Source organism: Cydia pomonella, chromosome 20 (assembly GCF_033807575.1).
Source record: "Cydia pomonella isolate Wapato2018A chromosome 20, ilCydPomo1, whole genome shotgun sequence".
Taxonomy (NCBI): Eukaryota; Metazoa; Arthropoda; class Insecta; order Lepidoptera; family Tortricidae; genus Cydia; species Cydia pomonella.
Window position 1 is genome coordinate 12,255,306 of NC_084722.1, and position 15,304 is coordinate 12,270,609.

The 15,304-nt window shown below is 36.7% G+C and overlaps 1 protein-coding gene and 1 non-coding gene across 7 annotated transcripts in view; both read left to right on the forward strand.

Annotated features, from left to right (window-relative positions):
- LOC133529010 (uncharacterized) overlaps positions 1-15,304 on the forward strand; it is a 621,251-nt gene that overhangs the window by 419,908 nt on the left and 186,039 nt on the right. The window lies entirely within an intron of this gene.
- On the forward strand, positions 8,829-8,900 carry Trnaa-ggc (transfer RNA alanine (anticodon GGC)). Its single transcript has one exon. It is a non-coding gene; the product is annotated as a tRNA-Ala (tRNA).

Consider the following 15,304-nt stretch of genomic DNA (forward strand, 5'->3'; position numbering starts at 1 on the left):
TCAGTAAATAGTTTTGTTGACTGTATGTTTGCTACGTAAGTTTTAGCGATCGCATTTTGTTATAGACGCTGCTGGCTCGGTTCCAAATCATGGGGTGTAAGGTACTCATAGTGTGTTTACTTTGTGTATGCTTTGTATTCGTTCTTTGAATTACTTCAAGGTCATATTTATACGTTGTCGTTTTTCCTCTACGTAGAATTTTGGCCACATACAGGGAAGCCCATGTTATCGGCTACGACGTAGCGCTACGAGCGTAATTTAGCTGTATATGTATTAAGAAAAATGTAACTTGTCAACGAAGTTGACTAATTATGAAATTTACGAAGTATTTAAGTACCCACAACACAAGCCTTATTGAGCTTACTGTGGGATTTAGTCAATTTGTGTAATAATGTCCTATAATATGTATTTATTTATTTTATTTAAGTAATCTTTAAAATAGGAAAATGTACAGAAACAAAGCACAATGGCGGATCACTGCAAAGATACTTTTTAAGTTATTATTATTACCGTGTAACTGCGATACATTCTTCTTACACTTCTTACACACTTGAACTTAGAAAGTATTTACCCCTTTATTGGAAATGAATATCTTAACTACCGAAAGTCACTTGGTCTTGATAATTAATTATAATGCCTTTATGTAATATCTATGGGGACTTTATGGAAGGGGTGGAAGGGAGGGGGGTTGATCAAATAAAATGGATAGGCTTGGCTTTGCATGAAATCTAATACCTTTTTTTGCGGAAAAGGCTTGGTAATACTATGTATATAGGTATCTACATTGTTTTAAGAATACATTATATTTTTCATGCACACTCTTTACGATTACTAGACGTAGTAACACGTCATTCATTGATTTTCATTAGTACAAAATACAAAAGCTATTACAATAAACCTATTTGTAGAAAAATAACTACAACTGAATACAAAAAAAATTCACATAATTCATAACTATGGTGGACGAAAAACTTTGCAGCGTTGACTCAGTTGACATTTTAATGTCATGTGCAGAGATAGACTTAAAATGCAAGTGTGCATAAGTATAAATATGGATGAATACCTTGTCTACGGTGAGGATATGCTTCTGTAATTTTCTGCTAATTCGCATGTCAGGATTATTCACCAGCAACTTGCTCTTCTATACGGCCTTGTGGACCGCGAAGTACCGTACTACAAGTACTCACCTGCGTCAGTTCTCGAAAATGGTCGTGCCACGCTCTATTGGGATCGATCTATTATTACCGACAGGACTATTGTAGCCAATAAGCCTGACATCGTGATAATAGATCGATCGCAACGCCGGGCCGTGCTCGTCGACATCACCATCCCCCATGATGAGAATCTCGTGAAAGCCGAGAAGGACAAGTCCAGTAAGTACCTAGACTTGGCTCACGAGATAACCGCCATGTGGGATGTTGATTCGACGATCATTGTCCCGATAGTCGTTTCAGCGAACGGTCTCATAGCGAAGAGTCTCGACCAACACCTTGAGAGACTCTCGCTAGGTGGTTGGATCAAGGGTCAGATGCAGAAGGCGGTGATCTTGGACACGGCGCGGATAGTCCGCCGGTTCCTCTCTCTGCGGCCCTGACCACCGGCAGCTTGGGCCCTGCCCCGCTGCTGGCGGCACCCTAGGTTAGGTTTTTTATAATGTGTTTATATATATTTTGTATTGTTTTGTGAGTGTTTTTATATTTTACTTTTATATTCATATTATAAATGACCTAGCCTAAGACCAAAAATAAATAAAGGAAATAATAATAAATTCAGTCTATATACGTCCCACTGCTGGGCACAGGCCTCCTCTCATGCACAAGAGGGCTTGGGCTACAGTCCACACGCTAGCCCATGTAATATGGCAATTAGCCACTTTTAGTGTTTAGCAGTAACACATTGGTTTACTGCGACATAAACATATTGCTTGTATCAGCGCAACCTAACGTGTATATGTATATATAGGCAGGTTATTAGAGAATATAAGTTCATATACATGTAAGTTGTTTCTCAACCTACTCCCTGCCCCTGCTCGACAGGATAATAACAAGTACACTCTTGTTATTTGACCCACATGACATGCTAAATTGTATTGAAATTAGATCTTACACATTTATAAAGGAATTATGATATTCTCTCTTACTTACTCGTAAATTGCATAAGTGCAGTAATTTGGATATTCCATCTATCGGAAGGAATTATTAGTTCGAGGTCTCTTGTCTTCAACTTTATCCGCCATGTTTTTTCCAAGCTATTCCGGGTATGTCGTGAAAGGTGTCCGGAGTTGGTACGTGGGTATGCGGTTCTGGAATGTTATCGACAGTTGAGGAACACCCCTAGGATAGTCTCTGAAAAGCCTATAATGACGGAATATTTTTCCGAATCTAATTAACAGTCAGTAATATTCTACGTTAACAGACATAACTTTAAGTCTTTTCTTCCCACAGGCATCCAATACTCATCGAGATAATTCTAAAAACTCTAAGCATAATTAGGCTGCGTGGTCCTATCACAGAGTTCCCATGGCCACCTCTTGTTCCCATCATCAGATCAGCTCGATGGTAGCATAATATTGCATTGTCACCGGACTTACATACATTGAAAAATTTCAGCTGAATCGGAAACCGGGAAGTGGGTAAAATTTAGCTTGCAAGATTTGACCCGTACAAACATACATAGGTAGTTACATTGCAAGTTAAATAAAAGCTTGTAAAAAGAGTTCGGTATTAGACAATACTTAAGACACGTAGTCTAGTACCAAGAACCTGGTGTGTCTATGCACAATCTTCATCAGTTTTATGGTATCCATGCATCAATTCAATCTACTCCGTACAACCTGCGCCGACGTTTTTATTGCTTCCTCTCCATTTCCTCTCACTTTGACCTGAACTACTCGCCGTCTTCTAACCACATGTATATACATTTGTGCTGTTCCATTACGCATTAACAGTAAATGACATTACCGTACAAACACAGTGCAAGTGTAAAAACTTGACATTTATTGCCAGAGATGTAAGAACTTGACATTTATTGCCAGAGATAAACGATCGGAAATTGTAAAACAAAGGATTTTTGCGTAAACAAGGACAAAAATGTTTAAAAGGAAAACAGTTAAAAAGGACCATAAGTAATAATTACCATAATTATTGCTTAGTCAGCTATAGTTACAGACATTACTTTCTAGAGAAGAATTAAAAACACTCTAATATATTTTAGAAAATTTAAGTACACAATGAAGGTGTTTTAGGGTTCCGTACCAAAAGGGTAAAAACGGGACTCTATTACTAAGACACCACTGTCCGTCCGTCTGTCACCAAGCTGTATCTCATGAACCGTGATAGCTAGACAGTTGAAATTTTCACAGATGATGTACGTATTTCTGTTGCCGCCTTATCAACAAATACTAATAACAGAACAAAATAAATATTTAAGTGGGGGAGCCCATACAACAAACGTGATTTATTTTTCCGTTTTTTGCGTAATGGTACGGAATCTTTCGTGCGCGAGTCCGACTTGCACTTGGTCAGTTTTTTCTTACTTTCAAACTAAGTGAACCACATTTCATCTATTGTACGTTAGCGAAATATTTTGCTTTATTTTTCTAATAGCTGAGGGTTTTCAAAGATCAAATATGCACGCTGTTTTTCAACCAGCCTGAATTTGTGAATAAGGACTTACTGAGCTCATTCGTGCATTATGATATAGATATCCGTTTTTTCCGGGTTGGTCTAAGTAAAACTTGCTAAATATGACCTTAATACACACCTCTTAAGCTGCGGTCACGTATTCGGGATACGGCAAATATTCGTGATGGTGTCTCTTTCATTTCCCTCGGATAGCGAAAGAGATGCACACACGAATATTCGCCGTATCCCGAATATGTGGTCGCAGCATTGGAATTTCATATGAGCATATAAAACGTGTGCCCTACTGTTTTGTAGCTTACAAAAGGTAATTGTCATAAAATCCTTAATCATTAAGATGTATTTAGGGAAAGATGAAGAAATGTTCCAAAAGTATTTAATATATTGAGAAGGAATATTTAAGTACTTACCAAACTCATTCATATGCGAAAACTTTTGCATTTACCTTAAACACGAACCTGCACCGTATTTACATACGGAGATTTATTATTAATGTAATCTTGCCTGGAAGAGATCGCTTACAGCGATAAGGCATCCCGTTGCTGTCTTTATTTACAATGTAACGGTCCGATTCGTATAATGATTAAGACACATTTAAGATCTTTAAAAGATCGATAGCTAAACGACATGTCAAAATAGACGTTTATTTCGATTCCGCTGTGATCCCAATAAGATCTATCTACGATATTTCTAACGTCAAAGGTTGGTTCCCCGAATCGAGCTGCTTCTGTCAATTATTCGACATACAAATTATATTTAAATGAGAACTTATCTAAACCAGAACTTATCGTTATCGTATCTGACTCTTCGAATTGGGCCGTAAATCTATTTTAGTAGCTATTTGATATGACCACCGGTCTGGTTCGAATCCCGGTAATGGCATTTTATTTGTGTGATGAACACAGGTATGTGTTTCTATGTATTTGTATATTATATATATCGTTGTCTGAGTACCCACAACACACGCCTTCTCGGCTTACCGTGGGACTCAATCAATATGTGAAAGAATGTCCTTATAATATTTTATATTTAACTTGCAATGTTTGTTTGCAAGTAATATATTATGTTCGTTCGGGTCAAACTCTTGCAAGTTATCATTAGACCCACTTCCCATTATTCAATTAAGCCGAAACTTTACATACATAATGTAAGTTGGCAATGCAATATTATGGTACCATCGAGCTCTGATCTGATGATGGACACAGGAGGTGGCTATACGAACTCTGTGATAAAACTAAGCAAACTAGGTGTTTGGGTTTGTTAGAATTATCTCGATGATTATTAGTTGCCTATTGAAAGCATAGTACAGTTAGCGATAAAAGCAAGTATAAAACTTTTGACATTTTTTTTGTGTTGCACGAATACGTACTAATTTACCTACCAATACAATAGACATAAAATCGTCTTTAAAATCACTAAAAGTAACCAATACGTTTGTTAAAGTAGCCCTTTTTAAGTGACAAATTATTGACTTTTTAGGGTTCCGTAGCCAAATGGCAAAAAACGGAACCCTTATAGATTCGTCATGTCCGTCTGTCTGTCCGATTATGTCACAGCCACTTTTTTAATTATATTAATTAAGTTACCAGTTCTCATTACTGCTATAGTCATCTAGACAAAAACATCTTTACTATGCAATAGTGAGAGCTAGCCCCTTTATATGGTCTTGATCGATATTGCTTTATATCACTTGTAGTAGCAGTGGTAGGGTATAACCAGTTGGAGGTTAAGAGGGAGCTTGCTCTAGCGTCTTATATATTTAAGGTGTTGCATAGTTGGATCAGTAACCCAGGGGTACTGGACACGGTGAACCTGGGCCCCACGGTATGTGTGGCGCCGGCGCCGACCGCCGCTGCTAGCCGAACCGCGTGCGCGCACCGGCCTCCTGCGCGAGTCGCCGTAGACGAGAGCCACCAGCACGCTCAATCAATTTGGTGCCCGGATTGATGTATTCCATTGTTCTGAGAATGAATTCATTAAAGTCACTTTGTTTTTAATATGTTATAGTTCTTAGAATTAATTATATTAACGTTCGTAACGTTCTTGTAAAAAAAAAACATTTCTGCTAGATTATGTCGTACGTATCACGTCACTAATGACAAGATTAAATATACGCCACTTTCTAACAACAAAGGTAATTTAGTATAGAGGCGTATTATCGAAGTACATTTAGTAGTCAACTAAATTTACTGCCATCTTTCGACGAAAGACTAAAACTCTTAGAATGACATATGGCTATTTGACCCATGTTCTTTCACTGATATGTATTAAAAACGGTGTCGCCATCTAGTCGAGTATAGGCCAAAGGTACATCGCCATCTATTCGAGCATAATTTTTTCTTGATTTTTCGAGGCACGTTTTTTCTTAGTCTTTATTTATCTTGTACGGAGTTATATAACACTGTGCGATAGTCAAATCCCAATTTGAAAAAAATCTTGTTATTATCGATGCGATAAACGTGACATGATAAAAATGCGTATTCGTGAACAATGTCGTATTTTGCATAAATATGCATAAAATAAAATCCCTAAAGAATATCCCTTGGAAACCGCGTTTTGTAAATAATAAAATATTTGGTTAACATATTTGAAGAGAGCCAGATGGCTGGCGCATTGATATGGTAAAATAAAACGTGGTTCTGAAAATATAGGTATTCAGTTCTATCAATTAGGATAATTCGTAATTGAACCTGTAATATATATACTAAATTCGAAGCGAAGGTTTCGTATAAATATTAATAGGAATCGTAGATAAACATCAATATCGTCTCAAGAGCTCTTTTCATATGTAGATATTAAAAATAAATTGAATATATTTCAATATAATAGTACAAAATATCAAAGATCAGGTAGATCTGGGTGAGATTGTTGTATAAAAGAACAAGAGTGACTTAGTCTAATGTGTTTAAATGAAACTAGATCACCCAGATCCGATCCTAGCGGATATATCAAATCTACCGATATTATTTTTCCAAGTAGTAAGTTTTTTTTAAATGTTTAATTATATATATACTAGTAAGTGCATTACAGGTTCTTAACTTGAATAAAAAACGACTAACAAAATTTATTTCATACTCTCCAACCTTACTAAGGCACTCAGCAAGCTTCGGTGCCTAAATACGGTAATCGACTGAAAAGCTCTCTATTATATCCTTACGCAATACTTTTTCTACGAGTCATCTAAAATAATACTTTTTTACTATAAAACCTACATAATTAAGGAAAATTGGTAAGTATCTTAGTAGACGAAAGTGTAGTACAAAACACATAAACGCGCGACTGTTGTGGCCCGTTTAGTCTTTTCTATGGGAGCATATTGAATATACAGCATTTTGAAATGAGTATTATAGTTAAGTTGGGACGCAATTATAGTTTGGTATACGAAATCGTAACAAATCTTACCATTACAGTCGACGAGTAGAAAAAGATCATTTTGCACCCTTCTCGGCTCTAATGTATTTAAAACGATCTTGAAGTCGTAGCACATGATTATATTATACTCATACTGCTACGGAACTCATTGTCTACGCCGGCTGCTACGCTGTAGCACTTGTTACGAGTCCCCTTGTCGCTATACTCAATGCACAAGTAAATAAGGTAGAATTTGCAATGGTAGTTTCGTGCAATAAATCTAGCGAAATGATTCAATTGTTTTATGAATGTAGCAAGTTTTGCACTGAGATTTGTTTCTGGGAATTGAGCAGTGACAGGTTTTATGATTCTTTTTCTCAAAAGGAAAATTGTATGCGATGATTTGTACTACACCGCTACATTACTGTTGCGATATTACTGAGGGGGCGTATGTTGCCGCTGTTTCTGTCAATTTTTTAAACATGTGTGGGTAACTTCATAATCGCGGCATTCTATAATTGAATCCTGAGCGTAACGAGAGATTCTAAAATATAATCCTGAGCGTAATGAGTGATTTAAGTGTTAATACCCAAGGTGGTAATATTTTTGCTACCGAGTGACACATACTGCTTTTCAATTGATTGAACCTATGAGGCAATTACGAGTATTATGTATCGAAATTTAAACAAAAAAAAATTATGCAAAAAAGTAAAACAAAGTGTCCTAGAACAGAAAAGTGTCATTTGGTCATTCCTAGCAAAGCAGAAAAGTGCAATTTTGAGCCCTCCTAGCATGGAAGAAAAAGCCCTTTTCCGAATAGGTGATGTGAAAAGAGTACTTCTGTTTTGTAATGCTAAAGTACATGAAAATTGCAAGGCGAGGCCTTCATTTTATATCATTAGAATAAACAAACATTTTTTTCACCTCTAACGGAAGGCTAGTTAAAAGGATATTATAGCAAACTATCTAGTTTCGTTTCTCTGATTACACCGTTATCTGGGGTTAACTCTCCTAGTCTACATATTATAAAAGCTACACAAAGCACGTATATATTATGATATTCATGAATGTCATGATTCGTAACTTAGAAACAATAGATTTCATATGCTAGGATACGCTTTGTTTCGACATGTCTAAAATAGACCGACTACAAGTGGATGAAGATATGCCGGATTTGGGAGCAACCCGGGTGGTCTCAAGGAACGGATATAAGGTTGCTTACCGTCTTAAACAAAGCTAGACGAATAGTCAAAATCATGTCTCGCCTAAGATAAACTTGCCTATTTAGTAAACACGGCATTGCGCTGAATTTTGGTACTATGTGAGTGACAGGTTATTTGTTTCTGCAGACCAATGACATGTCATAATAATTAATGCCTTAGATGGGCACTTATTATTTTACACACGATATATTTAACAATGAGCATTAATATTTAAATAAATAAATAAATATTATAGGACATTATTACACAAAATGATTAAGTCCCACAGTAAGCTCAATAAAGCTTGTGTTGTAGGTACCTAGACAACGATATATTTATAAATACTTATATACATAGAAAACACCCATGACTCAGAAACAAATATTGTGCTCATCACATAAATAAATGCTCTTACCAGGATTTGAACCCGGGACCATCGGCTTCTTAGGCAGGGTCACTACCCACTAAGCCAGACCGGTCGTCAACATTGTGCTCTGATCTTTTATGTTAGGATTGCGAAATATCATGTTACTACTCAGAATCACGAGATTTTCCATCCTTAACCAGAAAAAAGAAGATATCCCTAGTGACGTTGTCACAGTTGCAATAGTTAAATTCGCAGTGAATGACAGATGCTCAGCTGGCGCAATTGGTAACGCATTGGACCGGCAATCCAAAGATGTGGGTTCGAGTCCCACGTTGACCAGAGTTGATCATTGTTAATTTTTTCATTGTGATTGACATCTGTATATACAATTTATTATAGCTTAACCAGAAAAGTCTCCAATTTTTTGATACAACCTTCTATGACCGTATCAAAACGGACATACATAAAATGTATGGATATTTGGAGACACTTTTCTCTCGTATAATATCAGTAAGACGTCATGATTTTGATTGGAAATAATATAAACAACCCAAAACCTAAAATACTAATTGAGAGTACAACATTAAATAGAAATGCCCAAATACAGGTGATAGTAATTAATTAAGAGATAATGGCAAAAAAATTTGACGACAATTTTCTCCATACCGCTTCTTTGCTTCTCAAAAAAAAACAGGACCGGTCGGTAACAAGGAGTAATCTACTTATTGGTTTAGTATAAATAACGTAATCGTCAAGCGGTACGTGCAGCTACACTCAACTGTTGCTGTGCTGCCGCGAAACTTATAAATATTATGTAATGTTTTGTTTTGTTTATTTCGTACAATTGTTTGTTTTGTCTCATTAACTGTAATACTAACTCTAGATACATAAGTCATTGTTACCTAACCCTATGGATGTCAAGTCGTCGTCGAAATAAATATTTCAATTTCAATATTTCTTGCGTATTTTTGTGGCTCTGTTTGATGTTTTGTAATGACTGATTCATGATTGTTATGGCATTCATGGTGGTTACCTCAAGAACCTTTCATATATATAGAAATAACTAAGCAAACAAATAACTAAACCGAATTCGGTGTTTGTTTAGGTGAGTTATTAACCTAGTAAGGTTTTGTTTTGGGTTTGCCTTTGCAAATACAAATGAAATTGTTATATTTTACCATACGCTGAAGGATGAATATGTGGGTCATACTGAACAACTTTTACTGTGAGGCCAACCTCGAACCCGCGAAAAACAATGTGCTGTTTCATAGAAAACATTGACATGTGATTCACCAAAATGTATGATGTGGCAGGTTTTTTTTCGCGATTTCTAATTAGTTTCCGTGTTATTTTGGTCATGGCATTCGCCTATGTAACAATTCAATATAAAAAATACAATGTTGTATTAGCCCCCTCTGAACACATTGAGTGCCGGAAACCCACTCGGCGGGTTCTCTGTTTGTAGTCGCTTTCTTCTACAAAGCGGGAAAACGCTGGGTTCAGCTACGAGCGTAGCGCTATTAAAACGTTGACAGTGAAAGTGTTAATACCACCCACCCTGTTTGATGATGATAATTATTATTGAAAAACTAAAGATTTTATTTTATTTGCTTCAATTCAATCTATCATTTGTGCTACAATATTTCAAAAGTGTATGCCATGTTACTTTCCAAACTTCTATCGTATAGCCACTAATCCAGAACAGTTTCAAAGTTAAATTAGTCAGCCTGCAAAAAACTCAAGTTTTATACTAAAGAACAATAGCTAAGTAAAAGTCTCGGAAAGTCAGAAAAACTTATAACGACAAAAAACATCGAAATCTCGTTGAAGATTTGTTACAATGAAAACAAGAATAATTTTCAAAACCAAATAAAAACTTAACAGCTTGTTAGCGAGACTTAAACAAATTTTCATAAGCTAAATAGGCCTTTCGCGAGCTAATTCCACTAATTAACAACTCGAAAGACAATCCGTTTGAGTCGTTGAGTGTCCCGGCATCGCATTCTGTACAAACTGTACTTCAGTTTGAGAACGGCCGCGGATCGGCTCGCAGCGTCCCGGCGCGCTGCGCGAGTAGCGAAAAACAACTTCATAACAATAAAAAAAGTGATAAAAGTGGTAGTGGAATAAAGTGAAAATGAAGTTTAATTTTTAAATGGCCAGTAAAAATAAAGTAGTGCGTTTGCCGTCAGTGGTAAGAATTTGTGGAAAAAAGCACAAAAAAACTGGCATGTTTACAGGTTTACATTGTTGAGTAGATAATGCCTGGCTTTTGAGCACTGCTCGTACACGGAATGAACACAGCTTTCCTGCATTTTGGAACACCCACATAGATTTTTAGGGCGTTTTTTATAACACCCGTGAATGTTTTTCCCGTAGATAATGATCTGATATAAATGAATGTCTGTACTTATAAATGGTTATTGACATGTAAGAATAGTATTTTGTGTAAAAAAACGTTCGCATTTGGCGTTCCCGCTTTCTTCCAAAGTTAGGTTATTTTTCTTACTTACGAGAGGGAAAGGGTCATTATTGCGTAAAGTGCCTGTAACATAATTCATTTCTCTTACTCTTGAACGCTTCTGTTTTTATCGAGGTGACAAGCCTATGACGTATTAAAATAATATTTTAATAAAATAAGGCCCTGCAAACTGGTGGCCTTATCCAATCCAGCCGTCTATTAATAACTTTATAGTTTTTCGTTAGTGAACCAAATTCCAAAACTGAATTATTAAACGTAAATAAAATTAATTTCTTTCAAAAGAGGTCATTTCGTTATGTATATAAATTTTTAGAACCCGTTTTCATCACTCTTAGCCTTGCGTATCGCTGAAGGAAATTCTTAAAGCCCACATAAATTTTAGCAATAATTCATAATAAATAAAACATTCAAGATAAAAATTTTGTTTTGACCACCGGTCTGGCCTAGTGGGAAGTGACCCTGCCTATAAAGCCGATGATTCTCGGTTCGAATCCCGGTAAGGGCATTTATTTGTGTGACGAGCACAGATATTTGTGTCTGAGTCATGGATGTTTTCTAATTATTTAAGTATTTGTATATTACATATATCGTTGACTGACTACCCACAACACAATCCTTCTTGGCTTACCGTGGGACGTCAATTTGTGTAAGATTATCCCTATAATATTTATTATTATTAAACGAAAAATAACATTGTTATTTAAGCCATCGTACTTACGAGTACTCGAGTAGGTTCGATTACGCAAACGCGAAACCTCTCAAATACTACGACCGGCCGCACCTCCCGCGCTAGCACTGCGTGACTTGGAACCGAATTGACTGCATTTGTTCTAGTTTGATTGGTTCTGAAATGCAATGTCGGTTTGTATTGGTTACAAGATCCTTTGCGGTATCTACTTTTAAACATATTCTTTGATTTGATATTCTTGTTTCAAGAAATTATGCTTAACAAATAACTGCTCCAATAAAACAACATGATGCAATAGGCATAGCTGTACTCACTTGTTACAAGTTACTTGTTAAACGTTACATGTTATGGATTTTTTCTGAGAAACTTATTATGGGGGGATGCATTTACTCAGCAGTGAGACAGTTTTGAATTAGGCTAAGAAAGAAAAACCCATTTCATATCAATAGTAATAATAAGTTATAAGCGAGCTTTGCTAAAAAATATTTGTAATAAGATTTAAGTTTTATAAGTATGTTTTTCGTTTTAAGCGAGTTTTAAACTTATTAGTAATGCGTTTTATCATATATTCCATACAACTTATTGTATCTCCTTGGATTTCACGGGCCTATAAATCCCGGTCTTTTGATAGGCTTGCGTGGGGATATAGATCCAACACATAGAGGCCCCTTGGAGAGCTTTAATGTCATGTAGAACGCCTGCTGGAACCCGTTCACAGGCGCAACAATAGACACCCATGAACCGGTCGCAGCAGGCATTGGGACTATTGTAGAAAAAGTGAACAGTATAACGGTCTATGGATTGAAGTTTGGGAGGATAATGAGACTGGGTTATTGCAAAGACGTCCGGACACCTGCCATAACAATGTTTTCACTAGTTATCGAGGCACGCGGTGATTCGCCGCCCACTAGATGGGCCCCTGAAAATGCCGTCGTGAAGACGACCAGGAGCAACACCGGTGTGAGCAGCTCAGGGGTGTCGAGAGGTGTACGCCGCTTTCTACCCAGTGGCTGATAACAACCACTGTGCCAACTCGCGTCTTATGCAAGTTTTCACTTCCACCCCTGGAGCATTTAGCTCTAACGACTCCTCTCTGGACGGCCAATGAAGGCAAGCCAGAGCTGAGAGTCCTGCGGGTCCCCTTGGGGTTCACTCCGATCGACGAAGACACGTCGGAGACGGAGACCCTGACCGACTCTCGGGAGTACTCGGGTCCGTGGGGTCGTTACTCCCCAACAGCTCGCCACAAGCTGCCCTGCGGATCATACAACTTATCTTATACCTTTAAACGAGCAATTCTTGTATATATATATATATTTCTGTGATCTCGGAAACGGCTCTAACGATTTCGCTGAAATTTGGTATATGGGGGTTTTTGGGGGTATACAATCTATCTAGATTAGTCTTATGTTTGGGAAAACGCGTGTTTTCGAATTTTCATGCGTTTTTCTTTCGACGCAGAATATGGTCGCTAATTTCGTGTTGCTGGCCACTGTTCGTCTGGTCCAGCGGGTTAAGACGCGGACTACTAAACGAGTGTTACGGGTTCGAATCTCGCCCGGTGACTAACTTTTGTTTTTTTTATGTGTTCAAGTTTATATATAATTTTTTAATTTATATTGTTTTAGACAAGTTTAAATTAGTAAAAAATGTGGTTAAGATTATTACCTATACACCACCATATTACAATAAATAGTTATAGCCGAGCAAAGCTCGGTCGCCCAGGTACTTATTATTAAGTAAGGAAACGAATGTATGGAGCGAGCAATCTAAGCTTACCTACTTATGTCTCTTTAATGTTTGTAATCATAACTAACCCACACCACTGATGTAATAAACTTCGATTGTTTGAAAGCCCTACATAATTTGCAGGAAATCAATTTGAATGATGGAGAACCTCTATCGGACCTCGTCGGCTCGCAACTTCTAATTGTTTCTGATGGACGCTTATCCGTGCCGAGCGGCAAAATTGATTTATCGGACCACTTGTAAGAGCATGATAAGTGACAAACTAGTCTGAACTATGCGGTTATAGAGAGAGAGAGAAGTGCTTATATAACTACATAGTTTAGAAATAATACATACGTAGGTCACTAGATAAGTTTTGCAATAGGCAAATATGAAACAAAGAGGTGGCCTGTCACATATACTTTTTAAAACTATAGGTAGGTACTCCCATAGACAACGATCAGCCGGAAAACATTTATTAATTTTTAATTTTTTTTTTTTTTAATTTATTATTTTTTTACTCGTATAAAAAAATTGACTTATATTTTGAAAACATCGGCGTGAGCTAAGTACGATTTACGCGTATTTTATACAACATTTTTATTTCATACAAAGTTTAGATTTTTTTTAAAGTAAATTTAAAAATTAAGTAAATGTTTTCCGGCCAATCATTGTCTATGGGAATATAGTTTTAAAAAGTACATGTGATAGGCCACCTCTTTGTTTCATATTTGTCTATTGCAAAACTTATCTAGTGACCTATGTATTTGGCCCCGATTAATATCTGGGGGCATGGTAGTGCCCCCGCCAAGACGAGCCAAAGGATGCGCTTCGTCGTTATTTTGAACCCTCACAACAATTGGGTTTGGATTACACCAGACAAACAAAATTCTCAAATATGATGTCAATAGTACACTTATTAAACTTAGAAAGTCTCAGTTATATAGCTCTTTTACTTTAGATTTTATTGATATCTAGAAAACTCGTTCACTCACTCACTGGTGATCATCAAGACTATTAGTATACGTCCTGAAATCCTGAAATTTTATATGTATGCATTAGTACACAAAGGACAAAAAAATTCTAAAACTTGGAACGTTTACCCCCAACTCCTTAACTCTTCATATGCAATGCCATTTTTGAGTTGTTGGAATTTTGATTGTATTTCAATTAATTACATTTCAAATTTTAATGACGTAATCGGTCGGCAGTCGACGGCCTACCACTTCAAGGGTTAAAATAGGGGATAAAAGTTTATATGAGACTTCCGCAGGACTAAAAATATATTCGTACAAGTACTTTTTGTTATAAATATTAAAATACTTATTTTAGGATTTTTAGTAAATCACCCCCCACCCTATAAGAAAAAGTGAAATTCCACCAAAAACATTTTCATGTAATATGTTGCCAAGACGAAACCATAAGGCTCGCACTATCAAAAAGTTGAGCTAAGCTTCTAACTCCACAAGCCCTAACTTCACAAACTTTACACGTTAGTCAAAATATGTGGCTTGGCCTTATCAAAAATACACGCTGCATTAATTTCATACACGCTTCTTAATATTATCTGAAAAAGACCGCATTTTAGAGCTACCTTCACAGTGGAGGGTAGTGATATGGATAGGGGATTTTTTTTTACTCTTTGTTCGTACAAGGTCAAGTCGAACACCGTGAATTTATTTTATTATATCAAAGAGTTATTGATTGTTATAGAGAGGTAAAGTCTAAAAAAAACGTACCCCCTGGTTTGACTGCCGAAATAGATGGCGCGGCATCGAACGTTTTGTGGTCATTGAATTGTCAAACTTCGTCTTTTGAGAATCCAAGTTACCTCATAATTTACGG